The sequence below is a fragment of the Embiotoca jacksoni genome, unplaced genomic scaffold (genome assembly GCF_022577435.1).
Source record: "Embiotoca jacksoni isolate LCO1_2020_lvr unplaced genomic scaffold, fEmbJac1.0.p SCAF_19, whole genome shotgun sequence".
Classification (NCBI taxonomy): domain Eukaryota; kingdom Metazoa; phylum Chordata; class Actinopteri; family Embiotocidae; genus Embiotoca; species Embiotoca jacksoni.
Window position 1 is genome coordinate 2166300 of NW_027185329.1, and position 15360 is coordinate 2181659.

Consider the following 15360-nt stretch of genomic DNA (forward strand, 5'->3'; position numbering starts at 1 on the left):
CCTGCCATCTCAGCATGAGTCTGTGAGTCACCCTCATCTTCTTCAGGAAAGGAGTAGAAAAGAATCCTTCCGGCTCTCCTGAAACATGTCAGAAGTGGATACGCAAGCCCCCGTACGGACATGAAAAAACAAATTGTGCTCAAACATATAGAAGACAAATAAAAGCTCGAAACAAAGCTTTTGGGAAAGAAAAAAAAATAATACAGTATTTTCCAGCCGCTCTGTGTGACGCCAGACGTCGCGCGCCGTCTGTCACAGCGTGAAAACAATGAATCAGGGCGAAATCCTTCGTCGGAGAGTTCATGGTGGGAGACGGACAGACAGACAGACAGACAGACAGACAAGGGGAAGAGGGAGTGAAACAGTGCGAGAAGCTTACTGGCAGTGATGGTGGTGCCAGATGGGAGAGGGAAGAGCTGCCCAGGAGAAGCGCCAGTAAGCGCAGACAAGTGGTGCCAGCCCAACTGTGTCTAACAGGAGGTCCAGCTATTTAATCAAACCCAGCACTGAAACCGCACCAGTGCCAGATGCAATTCAAATCCTTATACAACTCGAACGCCAATTAGTTTTATATAGATTTCCCACCACACCCTCTGTCGGGAGATGTTAGAATAGCTGCTCCTTATTATGATCCCCCACCGCCCGTGATAAACCGAAACCGCGATTGGACGGGAGACGTGGGAGATGTGACAGATTCCAAGAATTAAGGGGCGACGGGAGAATCTGATTTAAAGGAATGCATGTAAGATGACAATAAATTCAATATTTTTCAACGGGGTTAAAAATTTACCCAGCGGCCACTTGTTACGTGACGTGTGAAGTTTCAACATTTGTCCTTCACTTCATCTCGAACTGTCTCTCAGCTGGCTGTTCCTGCTGCCCAGAACAGACTGTCATTAAGGTGATCGAGCTGCCAATACTGTTCAACCCCCCCGCCTCGAGCGGAAACCCCCCCCCCCCTCAAACCCTAACGCTAGCTAATAACAAGACTATTGTCGAGGTATCCCTTCGAGATTGGCTGATGAAAATCGAGCTCTGTGGGGGATGATGGGACAAATCCAGGCGGGAGGAAAAATAAAAAGGAGGAACAGGTTAGTTTGAGCAGGAGAAATAACTGAAAAGTACCTTGATTAAATTCAGAGGTGAGAGATTTTCATCAGCGTGATACGGCTCGGCGGGGGTGTCAGGCGTAATGGCAGGGGCCGGGAGTCTCTCCCGTCGACAGAAAGGACACGCCGCTTGTCAGCAAAGTCATCTTTTTCCCGCGCCTCAACATCTGCACTGATTTGGTGCTGCACTGTAAGCAGGCCATTAATCTAAAACCAGGACCACTCCTTATCGTGCGGAGCGACAGGCACCCTCACACTGTGTACAGAGAATGAAAAATAGATGCCCCCCTCCCCCTCCTCTCATTCACTGCATGTGTCTGTCTTTTCTCTTTGTGCACCTTATTCCCATCAGCCACCTCCTTTCTCATGCTCCTCTGAGGGTCATTTAAAAACCTGACATGGTGTTGTGTGCGGCTTCCTTAAGCAGTGCGACACAGAAATACCTCTTTTCAGAAACAGCGCCGTGCTTCTTGACCTCCCTTTTTTTTTATTTCCCAGAGCGCTGGAGCCTCAGCGTTGGATCAATGCACAGTGGTGCTGATGCTGTGGCATTTCCACAAGGAGATGGATGTTGTGGGGTCCATAAGGCAGCACGGTGACATTTACATAAGGAAGAATGGATGCTGTTGGGCCAGGGGAGGTGGGAGAGCAGCAGGCGGCGCGGCGTTATCATTCCCCCCCCTCCTCACCCTCCTCGTCCTCGCTGATGTTCCTTGACAGCCATTTTGCCCGTCCTGCTGAGGTACAGAAATATTTTTTCTTACACCAACTGCAATTCCAGCCGACATAGTAAAAAAGGTGACGACATGCGTTCGCTGCACAGCAAACCAACATCGGAGGATTGTTAATGAATCGATTTAAATAAAGATTTAACATTTTTCAGTCAATTGAAGCAAGCAAGATGATTCAGCTCCTGAGCCTCGCTCGCCGTCGAGAGCGCAGCGGGTATTTATAAAAGAGGACAGGATGTGAAGAGGGACCAAGTGCAGCAGAAACTCAAAGCCGAGCCAGCCAATCTTGAAGTTATTCAATCAAAAAATGAGTACATTTCATATTATGAGTGCCATATTGAATGTTGGCCAAGGTATGCTCCCCACAGAAAATGTTTCAAAGGCTAGGAAATTATTACAAAAAAGGCACTGTTATGTCAGGGTAACCTGCTGCTGAGTCCCCGTAGTGGCTGCTTTCTATTTAAAAAAAAAAAGTTGTTTGAATGGATGAGTTTCCAATTTGTCTCCCCAACTATTAGGAATAATCATTATCCTCATCTTAGTGATCAAAGTTAAATTTAAATGGAGCAGAATTAGAATAAAATGTGCTCAATCTGAAACTTTTCTCGTAGCATGTCATGGCAACGAGCCTTTACACAGTCATAATGGATTTGTTGCCTTTTAAAAAAGATTTTTTTTTCCAGAATGCACCATGGAAACCATCAGCTTAGTTTTGTGCAGCTGAAACATTAGTTCAATATATCGGAGCATCTACCTCATTTACTGATCTCAGATATTCCGTGCGGTCTTGTGCGGGAGTTTATTGGAAGGAGCAACTTCTGTGAAATCATTCAAATTGCCTCCCATTGAAGATCATATTGGATACAAAAATTGATTGAAATGGAGTTTCAGGTGAGTCATTGACTGCAGGAGTTGTTATTATAAAATATTGTTACTAGATCAATCTGCATTTTGATGCTCGTACAGAAATAAGAGGGATTTAAGGACTTCAAACCACTAAATACACCGCTGAGATATACAATCTGTCATGTCTTATTATGTGAACACAAAATTGAATTGTCCTCCAAGAGATATTAGTGAATAAATTAATGTTGAACAGGATAAGTGGACCAAGGTCGAGTCAGGACACCTGATTTGATCGCATGTTAACCAAAATAAGGATCTTATAATGTCTGTTAATATTAATTAAATTTCTATCTTTTGAATATAATCTGACTCCGGTGTGTCCTTTTTCCTTAATTACCATAATTATATAAAAAAATAAATCTTCAACGGTTTTGCAAAGGTAATACATCATTAATACTTTTTGGGATTCTAGCAATTAAAACAGGCTCTTAATGAGTTAATAATTCCTTAAAAGCACTGCGTCCAATGCTGCAACAATAAAGTTGCGTGTGCAATCTACCATTCCTTTCTAATTAGCTCGCAAGCTTATAATGTACTCGTCTTTCTGGCTGAGGCTTTAACACATCACTGAGTACAGTCAGTTGTTTTTTGTTTTTTTAATCACTGAATAGTCTCATCAGCTTCATATTCCGTTAAGCTTCTAAAAGCAGCACAGCAGGGAGTTTTATTCTTTTCCTTTTTTTTTTTAAATTGAAAAACCCCTAATCTGAGCCAGAGAGAATTTCCATATCTGCTACTCCGTTGGATCAAAAACTGCTTGCCCCGTCTCTGAACCGGCCTGCGAAAGTGTGGAGTGGGAACGGTTCAGTTCCGGCAGGCGCCTGGTGGTGACGTTGCACTTCTGCTCGGCCTCTATGTTCGCAGCACCGGTGTGTTTAGTGAGGACTGCGTCTCACAACTGTTTCTTTTTTAGGGGCCCGTCTGGGCAACTGTTTCAAGAAAGCTAAATAATTTGGTGACTTGCTCTGTCAAATTTGTGTCTTCTCCTGAAATTTTTTTTTTTTTTTTTGCTTGGTTAAATATAAACAGTTATTGTGTTGCTGTTTTGAGGTCCTCCCCTCATAGGTGCAACAGAAAACATTTCGAAGCAATTTTCTTCACAGCTGGATCCAATACTGCATAAAAAAAAAAAAAAAAAGACACAAGGGTTTCCCTTTTGGCCTCTATGACTGGTGCCATGTTACAAATGCCGTACTTCCTTTAGTACACTAACAAATAGCGCTCTTACATGTTAAGGCTCTTACTTGTGTAATGCAGGAATTTAAGCAGTGTTGTCTCAAAGTGCACACTGACCGGAAATTACCGCAACGTGTGAACACATCACCCGCCAAAATATGTGCAGCTTTAATAATTTTACCCGGAAATCAACGTGTTTTCATGCCCTCTCGTTTAACACCCTCAATAAACACACTGATTCTTCTGTGTAGCAGCAGAAGTGCAAAAGAAACACTTTTGTTTTGCAACTGAATCTTCCTCAGACGCCTTCATTTGAAAAATCCCTTATGTCGGTGGCCCCGCCCCCTTCCTCTACAAGATGGCGAGCGTTTAGGGTGAAAAGTGTCCAGCGTTTCAACACCAGACCGTTTTGAGTGCATCACCCTGGAACTTGTGGTGGCACTGCATGTTTCTGTACTTGACAGCGTGAACGTACGTCAAAATCGTGAGTGTCAGGTGCACGAGTATCCCGTCTGGAACACAGCATGGAAGTCGTACATGTTGTCAACCAAAGCAGAGACGTTATCCCCCGCTCTTCATGCTACATAAATCTCTGACTCCACGAGCAGGTCTCCAACATCGATGAACAAATCACCTCGTTGTGCTCAAAGTGAACATCTGCAAACTTTCCCATCTCCCAGAAAACATACATATTCCACCTTTACTCCAGTGCTTAGACTGCAGTAAGAGGTCTATCGAAAAGCTGTTTCTCTGCGCCGTGTGACACGTAACATCTGCAAGTCATCTGACACATTTCAGAATTATCTCTCTCTCCCTCTCCGGAGAGGAGTTGTGCCCTGAAGACAAACTGCAGTGATGAATCTCCATAATTGTCTTTCCTCCTTCACAGTTGTTATGAGAGCGGGGTAGCAGGGTGGCGGGGTGGGGAGGGCCCTGTTTGTTCTCAAGGCGAGCAAGAGTAGCCACAGCTGTCTGGAGAAAAAACAGCAGCAGCTTTCAAACTCGGAGCGGGGGGAGACCGGTGGTCGGCATGCAAGCTGCACGCAAGCAGTGTGCTTTGTTACCTGACAGGGGAACGTTGCCAACTATTCCTGCATTTATGAGAAGTTATGGGTGTTTAGACCGAGCGGCAACCAAGGGTGACGTCACCCGTTGGTTTGTGAACGGCAAATTATGCAATTATGAATTCGGAATTTGGCCGTCGCCATCTTGGAGTGGCCATGTTTGGACGAGCGGTGGGTCTGACTCGATCTGATTGGAAAACCCAGCGATACTACGTCCCGCCCACCGATAGACGTAACCTGACTGCACCATAGGCCTGTCAATCAAATGGACACGCCTCCAAAAACACATCTTTTTTTAAGATTATTTTCTAATTAATGACGGGATTATTTTCAGATGGATCGCCAGAAAACTAATAAAAAGGAGTGACTTTAGCTAACAACACCGAGATAACTCGTGGAGAAATTTTATTGACTTTGTATTTGATGAGAGAAGTTGAATGGGAGTCTATGGAGGCTTTTTGGAGCCGACCTCTAGTGGCACCAGGTGGTATAGCAGCTTAAGGCACTTCCGTCTCATTTTTCCGAGCCGGAAGCTACATCCACTTTTACATACGGTCTGTGGTTTAGACACTTTGCTTTGCTGTGTCACTATTAGAATCCGTTATAAATGACACGACTGCTTTCAGGGCATTAGAGGCTGACTGCTATATAGTTGTCATTTAATGCTATTTAAAGACTATGAAAGCATGGGATGTGACCTAATGTTTAAAAAAAAAAAAAAAGGTACCCAGTGGATCTTTATCTTTAACAGCGCTGTGTGCTTCCTTCTGCACACAGTGAAGGAAGCATGATTAACAGTCGAGTCACATTCCAGTGATCTACAGCCGTGTGCAGGATACACAAGACAACAGAAGGTAGTGAAGAAGCTCACGAGCACATTGAGCATGAATGTCAACAATGCAGGATTCAAACTTTAAGTACAATATCAAATGTTTCAGCATGAAGAAAATGCATTCAAAACCTCACTTAAGACGTCAAGGATTCGGCGAGTAACACCGAATGTAAATAAACTGACATCATTTCCCCCCCCCCCCCCGATAATATCAGCAACTAAATCAAATTTAATTGCATTTCTTGTCACATATCTCAGCCATATGGAGTAGCTCTTATCAAGGTATATGTATCTGTGGCAAAAATACTGTGCAGAGGTACGCACACTGACCCCACTATCAGTCAAAATAGCACATTTCCATTCTCACACGGTGGTAATAATCTACCTGGGCTACACGAATGACATTGAAATCACATAGAAAACGCTGATATGGACGTGTGTGTGGAGGGTCGTCTGCATCCCTCCAAAAGCCGTTCTATCAGCCGCCATCAGGCCCCGTGTGATGAGCTCCTGGCGTGTGAGGGTAATATGTGCTGTGGCGCCGGTGTCCTTTCATTCCCTCATTTCACTTTTAAAGCTCTCTGCATGTTGGCACATCGTGATGAAGTTTGGATTTCATTCCTCCCTCCGCTCTGTCCCAATCTGTCTCAGTCAGGAAGAACCACATGTCCTGCCTGTAATTTTTTTTTTGTGATAAAACATCTTCATTGCATTTTAATTGACCTATTGAAGTTCATGATGACAAGCTTATTGTGTATTAAAACACAACGCATGAGTCATAACTGCTAAAGGAATTTGAAATGTGACTAAATGTGCTCCATTAGTCATAATGATACTACTACTACAAAAGAAAAAAAAAAACATATCTTGTTGTGGTTGTTTATCTGTCTGCTCTTGGTTTCTTGAAGCCCCTCCGTCTCCGGTGCTCTTACTCCTGTTTCATATTCGCTGTGGTTAAAGATGCAACATGGGGAACGATGATCTTGTTTTCCACTTGTGTGACTCTGCTGAGACAGCCCTCTCTGCAAACTCTCAAAGCTTGTTGCTCCAAAAAAACATGAACATAAACAAATACTCCCAAATCACGTTTGTATTATTTGTCAGAAGACAAACACGGAGTGATACACGTGGGCAATAAAAAAGTTCCCAGAGTGCCGTTGGAGGATGACATCACCTTTATGAGTAAGTAAGCCAACTAATGTCGCTTGATCAACGTCAGCCACTGAGTTATGCAGCTTTTCTTGACCGCTAGTACGTGCGCATCTGTGATTTCACCACGGAGCATTTGAGCTTACGGAAACTTTTGTGTCAAACTTTGAGAAATTGTCAACGGACACCGTTGAAATGCCTCAGAAAGCCTTCAACAGTAAAGCAATGAGCAGGGCGAGGTTTCTTTTGAGTGACGTTCACTTTTCAAGACTGTCTGAGACCAAAAAAGGAACATCAGCTCAGGAGTGCAACCTTTGACGTTTGCAGGGTTGTGCACCATAGAATTCATCCTTCAGGGTCAGACTGTCAACACCGACTTTAACTGTGATGTTTGTAGGCATCTGAAGGAAACAATTTGGTGCAAACCACCTGAACTGGAGGAGCGAAGGCGTTTTGGTTCTCCAGCACGACAACACGCCTGCTAACAGCACATGGAAAATGCACGAGTTTCTCACTATGGACATAATAATCGCTACCCACCAACCCCTACTCGCTCGATTTGGGTCCTTGTTACTTCTTTCTGTTTGCCAAAGATTTGACAAACTGCTGAAGTTTCAGGTCCATGAAATTGCAGATGCACCCGTACCAGTGGTGACCAAAATATATGTAACTCAGGCACTGATGTTGGTGGATTTGAGCTGGAATTAGTCCCATGATAATGGCAAAGGGGTTTATTTTGAAGTCAGATGACGAGGTCCAACAATGAATTGTTGGCAAACTAATGAACCAAGGACCATTTGATTTCAGGGTAAATGAGGCAGCACAACCTGCAGCTCAGTGGATTAAAAGAACAAATGAGATGTCTTCATACTCATCCAAATGAACTAAAAGCTGATTCAAACTGCTCTAAACTAAACTGATCCAGTTACCCAGAAGTTAATATCGGTGAAATGTTTACTGTAACTCAGGAAACAAATGTACAGAACTAATCATGTCAAACTGAAGCATTTGGAACAGCAACGTACCGACAGACCTCGGTTCTCGACTTTCAACCCCGGTTGAAACCAATTCACAGATAATTTTCAATCTTTCAAATACATTTTTTTGTAAAAAGAAATCCCATTGTAAAGGTCGGACAAAATATAGCATCTTAAAATTTGACATTAATTTGATATTATTTTGACTTCTACTGTTGTCCAGAGTGACATACATTTCTCCAACCTCGATGAGAATAATATGGAGTAACCCATTACTTATTTGTCCAGATATCGTTCTCCAAATGAACTCCCGGTTTTGGTTGGGATGTGTGACGCAACTTCTGGGCCTCCGTGGGAGTGTGCTATTTAGCCAATTTTGTTCGATAACATTTGCTGCGAAGACAAACACAAGCACACACCTTCCCACATACATTTTTGCTCTCTGCCGGGAAATGTGATTGTCGGTGACAACTGCTGTGACGTAGCAGCTTGCTAGCAGGTGCTTCGGGCCTCGTGCCCACTCTCTGAAACGGCCACAGAGGAATATCTGTCAGGCCTGGTTACTGGCATTGCTATCTAGCCCCAACACTCTCTATTTGGGAGCTCAGCAGAAGAGAAGTGTGTGTGCGAGCAAGTGTATGGAAGCGTACGTGTGTGAGAGAGCGAGAGAGAGAGATCTGAGTGTTCGGGAGTATAGAGGGTACAGACAATGAAACCGAAAAAAACATGTAGTCACTTGGGGAGGACCACCTTCAGAGCATCTGCTGTGCAAACGCATGTTGCAAATTATAGATTTGAATTGGTTTCTATTCCGAGAGAAAAACGCACATCTCGCATGCTCTTCTCTCATGCCCCTATGACTTTGCAAGAACGCCACATTGCTGTTGATTTTCTCACAGAAGAGGAGCCCGTCTTTGGCAAGCGTTTTTTTTAAATGCTCGAGTGCTGTGTTGAGTATTCACGCAGGAATACTTTGGCTCTGCAGATAGTGTGTACAGAGCACTTCGGCGCGCTTCTGCCTGTATCAACATAGTAGTGAAAAGCTTTGTCGCAAAAAAAATTCAAAGAAAAACTTAACAGAGTTTTCCCATGGAATCGGTTGTGTTTTTTTTTTTTTTTTTTTTCACTGCTTGGTTGATGATGCACGTCACCCACGATGTTACCTTAAACATTCTTGTTTGGGATGGCCAAACTGTTTTGGGACTGGCAGTGCCACAAGTGTTATTTTGTAAAGGGACTCGATGTACAACCTTGAAATGATTTAGACAGCAGGAATGAGCAGTTGCCAATTTCCTAATTTGCCGGTGATTAATAACACCCTCGCCCTCTATTCACTGGTGTAGACTTTGAACAAATTCCTTATTGTGTCGTACGAGATATGAAAGGAACACGTTATCGTGAAGCTATAATGTCCTGTCGTCGGGGCCTTCGTCCCGTCGTCCGGGCCTTTGTCCCGTCGGCGACGAGTTCGAAGAAAGAACGTTGTGTGAAATAAACAAACGGAGGATTGTCTGAATACAATAGAGCGAATCAGGCTGGATGAATCGCAGCATGAAACGTGTGTCCAGACTGTCTCTCTCCAGAAGCATGAACAAACACATTCTATATGAAAAAGTTGGCTTCTTATTTAACTTTGGTATTGCTCTACATTGTGCTGCATTATTCTTGTCGAGCAGTGATGATCTCTCTCAAAGGGCCGTCTGGCTAGTGGGGGCCTCTCCAATATGGAGTGATGAGTGATGCGTTGCGTGTAAATTGTCCCACATTGGATCAGACTTATTGATTTCTGAGTGTTGGCACTTAGATCCTTTTGAGCTCTGCGCTTCTGCGGCAAAATGATTACTTTTTCATCATCTCATTGATATTTCATCATTATTGTACTTCTGCTTCCTTTCCTTCCAAAACCACCACTGCCAAACTGCCCTTCCAAAAAGCAATTATGCTATGGATGTCTATCATTTCCCTCTTATGAAACTGCCCGTGTGCCAGGGCTTCCTTTAGAAAACAGATACGTTATAATTCACATACTGTAGTTAGATAGCAGTTGTTGGGGCATTTGTGCTCCTCCCATTAGACATGCAGGAGTGGCTATCCTATTTGTGGTGCGTCTTCCATGTCCAAAGACGTGTTTACTGCAAAGGGATCCTACTTACACAGAACAATCATACCGTCTGTCACACCTTCCTCGCTGAGGTAAATATGGAGATACATCACTGTGATTATTTAAATGCAAATGACGGTTTTGGAAGGAGAAAAAAATACATTTGCATTTTAAAAAGGATACCAGCATTGATTATCCTATAGATCTGCCTGTGGATATGTTGTGGTTATTTACTGTTACAATATGCAAAATTACAGAATCTATGAAGCTGAAAATGATATTACAAAAGGCACCAGAGTGTCATGGAGCAACGAGGAAAAGAAAAAGAGTCAGAGTATAAAAGAAACAGCTTGTAGTCTGTTTTCAGAGAAGACTGGTTGTAGATCGTCCTATCTGGAGGTGTGGCAGGAGGCGTGTTGACTTGACAAGAGTGTTTGATATGTCGGTGGGGGATGGGAGCCTGCTGAACGGCACTGCGGCATCATGTCACATCGTGACTTCAAATGAAATGAGAAGAGTCCAAAAATGCCTTAAAGGCAGGATTTGCATGCAAAAAAATACATTTTATATATATATATTATATATTTTATTTTTCTTAAATCAAACTTTTTTTTATCATCATGAACTGGAAAGATCCAGTTGCCACAATGACCTCACATAATGAAGCCATTCATGCAGTTATAGCTGTAATACTGAATGTGATAAGGTGAAAGCAGCAAGAAGACATTTTTCATTTTCACAAAAGCATCCAATGTTTTTCTGGAGAAAATTTAACTCAAAAAAGTCGTTTCCCTGTCCTTCAGGACAATAGTTCTCAGACTCATTGTCATGCCCCCTTGAATTTTTTAAGGCATCATATGAGAGGGTGGAGCAGATCACCAATAGGCGGTTTGATTCCCAGCTCTCGCCGGCTATACGCCGAGGTGTCCTTGTGCAAAACACTGAATCTGAAATTGCTTCATCTCGCCGCCATTCGTGTGTGTGAATGGGTAATACTGCGAAGGGCTTTGTCCTCCATAGGCAGAAAGATTCTATATAAGTGCAGGCCATTTACCGCCGCAGGAAGGGAGTGATTAGAGGGGAATATATAAGGCGAAGCAAAGCTGAATGAGTCTTAATTTGTTCAAGAACAAGAAATGCTTTCAGGATCAGCAGTGCAGTCGAGATTTGCCGAGGTCCATTCTGACAAAAAAAAATGGCCATGCCAAGTACAGAGCGGACAAAAGAAGTCCGAACAATGCTCGTAAAAAAGCATACAAGTTGGATTCAATCTGTGGTGAGAGACATTGTGAAGGGGTCCGCTGTGCCCTTCTCTGTCAATATAGTGCACAGATCAAGTAAAAAAAAAAAAAAAACAACATTCGGTTTATGTTTTTTATAACATTTAAAAGAGAAAGGGGACATGACAGGAAAAAGTCTGCGAACCAGAAGTGTTTTTCTATAAAGCGGCAACCCGCAGTGACGTTACCCGTTGGTTTGTGAACGGCCGTTATGAAGCCTCGAGTTCGGATTTTGGCCGTCGCCGTCTTTGCTAGTTCGGAGCGGTTTGGAGCAGGAAGTGACCATATTTGGGCAAACTGGGGGCGAGCGAGCGGTGATACAACATCCCGCCCCCCCCGATAGCTGTAACCTGACTGCACCACGTGCCTGTCAATCAATCAATCAATCAGCTTTTTGAAGCTTATTTTCTAATTTGTGACGGGATTATTTTCAGGTTGACCAACAGAAAGCGAATAAATAGGAACAACTTTAGCTAACAACGCCAAGGTAACTAATGGAGACATTTTTTATTGACTTAGAATTTTATGAGACTATTTGGGAGTCTATGGAGCCTGAGGCTTCTTGGAGCTGCCTCTAGTGGCCCTCAGTGGTATTGCAGCTTAAGGCACTTCTGCATCCTGCTCATTTTTCAGAGCCAGAAACTACGTCCAGTATATGTTACATATAAATGGGAACGCTGCGTTGACTTTAGCGATGTCACATTGCAGGATTTCTGTTTTTCTACAAGACCACAAAGTAAAAAAAAAAGTCTCCTCATTGCTGCCATGTGTGAAATTAACTTGTACAGCGTTAATCAAAATATATGGGCTTCGGTGTAGTTGGACACACTCATGCAGACGAATGCATACAGCCCACCGGGCATACAACAACACACACCGGCTCGTATTTTTTCACATAGAATGAAGAACGCAGGACTAACGAGCGTATAGAGTCTTATACTGTTGATGCTCCGGGACTGCTGTGTGTGAAGCGTGTTCTCTTAACATATCAAATGGCACAGAACTCGGTGTCTCAACAGCATCCGGTCTAAACGAGGTGAGCGGAGTAGCCACTATGCCAAATGGACATATAAAAAGGAGACATTAATGGACTGAGGAGCAGTATAAATCTACCGGCCGAGCCTTCCACTCCAAGGCCTGCGTTAGCGGGCCGGCGGAGGTGGGAGGGAAGTCTGGGTGGGGAGGGGGTCAAAGACGCCCCAGGTGAGGCATATATCTCTGGCATCTAATTATACTGACTCTAAGTGGCAATGACATCACACATCCCACATGGAAGAAAAAAAAAGGGGGGAAATAAGATTATTTTTCCATTTATATGAAGAGTGTTGCAAGACAGCGTGCACTTAATATTATTTGCCGTGATATTCCTGTATTATTGAATCGTGGGAGTCAGACACCGTCCTCTGCGTCTTTTACCGTAAATCCAAAGTAGTTTATCTCCAGAAATGTTTTTGCAGCATGTGTGCCAGTTGCATCTCAATATAACAAAAATGGATGAAAACCTTTTAAAGCCATATCCCAAGAAATGATGCAGAAGGCATGCTATTTTGAGTGCATTCACACCCGTCAAGTACACAAACATACAGTCCACTACAAGTACCAGGATGATGCACTCAAAACGGTCTAAATATTGCATGTGAAATGCTGGACACTTTCCACCCTAAACGGACACCATCTTGGCTACGTACAGAAAGGGGGCGGGGCCACTGACGTAAAGAATTTTCAAATTAAGGCAGCTGAGGGAGCTGCAGCTTATCCTGAACCAAAATGCATTTTGAACTTTGACCTACTTTGTTAAATCCATTTGTAGTAAAAAGGAAAAAGGATGCGATTTGGTTTGAGTACTCTTCCTTTTTAATGCCTCTTCTTCTCCTTCTTTCTTTTGTGGGCGGAGCATCAGCGCCACTAACTGTCTCGGCAGCTCAGTCGTTCATCGAGTTTCTTAAACAGAGTGCACAAAAAAAAACAAAAAAACGCGTTGATTTCAGGGTAAAATAATTAAAGCTGCAGATATTTTGCCGGGTGATTTCCGGTCGGTCCAGAACGGCACTTTGCGATTTGAAAGAAACACTAACCCTGTTGAATTTCCTGCACTACACATGTAAGAGTACTGTTTGTTAGTGTACTAAGGGAAGAACGCAGCACAAGTACAAGACCCGGGCTGTGATTGTTCCAGGCGCTAACAAAGAAAATATCTTCTAACTACTCATCCTCACAAATAAAAAAAAATAAAAAATGGCCCACCAGGTGCTCCTCTTTGTACTGCAGGAAAATGACTGCTGCCGTTTGAGGAGGTGCTCGTTATCAAATGTCCTCATCTGTTGTGCAGCTCAGGCGAAATTATTTTCCATTTTATTTGAATTCCAACCAGGATCCATCATTTTGAAAAAGAGACTCACTCATGCTCTTCTGCCGATGGTACTCATTAATGAACAAACCGTGGTGCTTGAAAGAATGCAGGTAAACACAAGTACTTTGTTTACAAAATGAGACCACACTGGATTTATAGGAGAGTTTGAAGGTAATAAATACAAAAAATTGCAGCACTTCTATACATTAATGATTGTTTTCGGTGCCCTCCTGGCAATTGTTACAGCACAGCAGAGGCCGATAATGTGCTTTAGGACCGAAAGTTTTTCTTTTTTCTTCCCAGACAATCATGACACCAGGTGATTTCACTGATTAGTTGCTCCCTTGTTCCTTGAAGAAGCAGCAAGTTAATCAGGGAAAAACAACAACAGCTGACATGCTTGGTTAGAAAGGCCTTCAGGCTGCATCCGAATCACAACAAGAAAGAGACTGGCCTGGAAATTATGATTTATACGTACACTGAACAAAGCAGGAAAAAAAAAAAACTACAAATTCTAATTTAAATCAGGAGGCTTTTGAGACGTGATCAAAGCAGCACAAGTCGTATTCTTTCTCTCAGTTATGGCAATGATTTTAATTTAGGATGAACCACCAAGTTGGAAAATCTATTGAATTAATCTGAATATTTATGTTTTGTTTTTTTCCAGGTAAATAATTGTTTTCCAACCGCTATGAGCTGACCAGTGGAAAATATGCAATATTAGCACTAATAACACCATTAAGAAACCCATGGTGCTCCCGCCCGTCTCTCCCTCCTCAGGTGTTTCTGATCTGTGATGAGCATATGGCCCCGCCCACCTGCCCTATTTAAAGCAGCTTGGAGGAGCTGGTTATTTCCTAAGACAAAGCAATCCTGTGACTCCTTGTGGTTTTCTTTCTTTTGAGGTTGCAGGCCTGGCCATTCTGTTTTTTTGTTGTTGTTTGATAGTTTAGTTCATCTTGTTGAGTTTAGGAGGGTGATCTCTGGGTTCAACGGCCCATTAGGTGGCTGACCCAGACTCCACATTCTTTTTTTTTTTGTTGTGTTCTTTTTGGCCAGTCTCCAGACTCTCAAAGGTTCTCCTACATGTTTTTATATTGTTTGTAGATGGACTTATTTTGGCCTTATGAGTCCTCAAGTATGTCACTCTCTTTGTTAGCGGCCACAAAGTTAAGCCAGCTATTTGGCTTTTACACTTTGTTTCATCCCTTTATCCTTTTTATAACACTAAAACATGGGCCATTCTTGAATTTTCCCTTTTTTTTGTGGGCTTACATTTTATTTCAGATTTAAGTGGGAGGCTAAATGGTTTTAGAGGAAAATAAATTGACAAACAACTTTGGAACTACCCCGGTCACATAAACCCTTTAGTCTCTAATAAATTGTACATATGTTAAACAGAATTGCTGAGAGTTGTTTAAATCATCATTTCACTTAAATGTGTCTGAAAAGTATTTTCCTTTCATGGTGCTAAATTGTACAAAACACTGAATGCTCATGTCAAAATCCAACCAGTTTTTCCCCTCATCAGGTTCACTGCTTCCACTCATAACGGCTTTTATATCTAAAGGTCACCGCTACTATACACAGAATATAACAAAACCTTGAATAAAAAGCCACCTTGAGCAAAGAAATTTGCAAAGAAATTTGCTCAAGGTAGCAAAGTTAGGGAGATCTGACAGATT